The 2,087-nt window shown below is 37.3% G+C and overlaps 1 protein-coding gene and 2 non-coding genes across 3 annotated transcripts in view; all 3 read left to right on the top strand.

Moving 5' to 3' along the window:
- The window catches only part of LOC107464051 (glyoxylate/hydroxypyruvate/pyruvate reductase 2KGR), a gene marked incomplete in the record, with an annotated part of 3,851 nt that overhangs the window by 1,032 nt on the left and 732 nt on the right, over window positions 1-2,087 (top strand).
- On the top strand, window positions 1,584-1,670 carry LOC127741870 (small nucleolar RNA U30). Its single transcript, XR_008003075.1, has one exon. It is a non-coding gene; the product is annotated as a small nucleolar RNA U30 (small nucleolar RNA).
- On the top strand, window positions 1,814-1,906 carry LOC127741869 (small nucleolar RNA U30). Its single transcript, XR_008003074.1, has one exon. It is a non-coding gene; the product is annotated as a small nucleolar RNA U30 (small nucleolar RNA).

The following is a 2,087-nucleotide window of genomic DNA, read 5'->3' as shown; positions in this document are numbered from 1 at the left end:
CTGGTTTGCTGGTTTGCGTCTTTAGTAACTGCTGTTTCAATTCATCAAGTTGCTTAGCCCTTTCAATCAGGATCTGATTTACCTCTTCCAGTGTTGATGGAAGCAAATCCCCCTTCTGCAAAGTAGGAGGCGTTATAATTTTAGAGCTGAAATTCAGCCCACTTAATCACTTGGGTCATTGTCTAGGCTTCTATAAGTGAAACACCCCAATAAGCTTCCAAAAAGTTGTTCGCCTCTTTGGTGTGGCATTCCATTTGAGGATTGTAGGCTGTGCTGTGCTTCAAAGTAGTCTCAGCCAACCTAGACATCTTTGAAATGATAGATTTGGGGAACTCATGTAGTGATACTACATCCTTGGCACTAAAAGAGTGAGACAAGGCTATGAAATGTTCATATTCCGTGAGCCTATCCTCTACCTCTACAAGGAGGATATCAACCCCCATCGCATGCTTTCTGTTGAAGTCCATAGAGATATTAGTCCAACTTGAGACGGAATGGAGAGGGGCTGCTAGAGGCCTCCAGGTGAAACTGTTTTGATACTTGTTTCTTTTGACAAGTATCACAGCCCCGGGCATATTACTGAATTGTCCTCTTAATGCCTTCCCTAAACAACCCTCCAGAGATTTGTTTGTGGCTTTGTGCTACTAGTCTTTCATACTTGGAAATAAAAGTATTTAACTAATGGAATAAGTTTAGTCTCACAAAAGGGTCTACAATTCTTCATTCTTTGAAACGGTTGCTGTTTGTTGTCCTACATGGTTTTCAGTTTCTTTCTCTTGGTATGTCTCAAAGTATTTGCATATGGCCGAAAGGCAAAAGACAAAAGTTCAAGTGAAGTTTAGCCTTGGAAAATTTGAGAATACTAACTAAGAATTTAATTTTATTTTTGTAAGCAAACGGGGTTAACTACCAGAAAGAGAGAGCAAAAAAATTACACATATCGGTGTAAGGTAGCCCCACTAAAATCATCCCCTAAAATTTATCTGAGCACTACAGGGGTGGGGTTGTCAACAAAGTGAAACCCTGGGTGCATAGCGATACTCTCCTTTGAATTCCAATCCGCTTAGTGATAGACCCAATAAAGGAAGAAGCCCAATAAAGAATTTTGAGGGGTAGGGGTGAAAAAACTTAATCCACGTAATTAACTGTGAGCCCAAAAGTTTAGTCCAATTATAAAAGAATTCCTCTCAAGACCATTAAAAAAAAACAGAATTACTCTGACCCAAAGAAAAAGAGAGCCATAAAACGAACAAGGATAAAAAACCCTAAATCTTCAAGCTGCAGCGCCGCCTAACACGAGCTATGGTTCGTGGCGGGGGCTATTAAACGTGTAACTTTGAAGTTTTCTGTAATAAGTTTATAACTCCTTCATTAATCATTATCGTCATCTCTGTTAAAGATACAGTTCGCCTATCCTAGCAATGATGACACTGAATGAAGAATATATAACAAACCAATTTGCTTCTCTCTCTCTCTCTCTCTCTCAATCACACACACACACATATGTAGATGACAATATGTAAACATTCAAACGTTACTAGTGTGTTTGTTTTCCATTTTGAAGTGAAATAGTGAATAGAAGGTGCTGTGATGATGATATGAAATAATCTCGTTAATCTGAGATTTTTTTGCTATGAGGAGAACAATTCTATCCATTCATTCTTCTGAGCACCTTTCATTCTATATTCTTCATATATTGTTCTCTCCGTCTCCATTAATCTCATCATTCTCATGTATATGTAAACAGTTATATCTTACTTGCTTGTTGTTTACTTATTTTCATTTTTGAATTGAAACTATAAATAGGAGAAGGTGCTGTGATGATGAGATAAAATAATCTCGTTAATCTGAGATTTCTTTTGCCATGAGGATAACTTTTCTCATCCATTCATTTTTTTGTCTGAGCACCGTAAACAGACTGCCTAACAATTTGTACTATTCATAGCGGTCTTAGAAAATAAGACCCGAACGATCTATCATCATCACATTATAATTTGTTTTATACGTGCACACACTCTTTTGGGATCCCATTTGCTTTTGCAATGGCAAATTTATATTTATTTGTATAATATTACCCTTGCAGTTCT

Source organism: Arachis duranensis, chromosome 9, assembly GCF_000817695.3.
Source record: "Arachis duranensis cultivar V14167 chromosome 9, aradu.V14167.gnm2.J7QH, whole genome shotgun sequence".
NCBI classification, from domain to species: Eukaryota; Viridiplantae; Streptophyta; class Magnoliopsida; order Fabales; family Fabaceae; genus Arachis; species Arachis duranensis.
The sequence above is the reverse complement of the archived record's forward strand: the minus strand, read 5'-3'. Positions and strand labels throughout refer to the sequence as shown.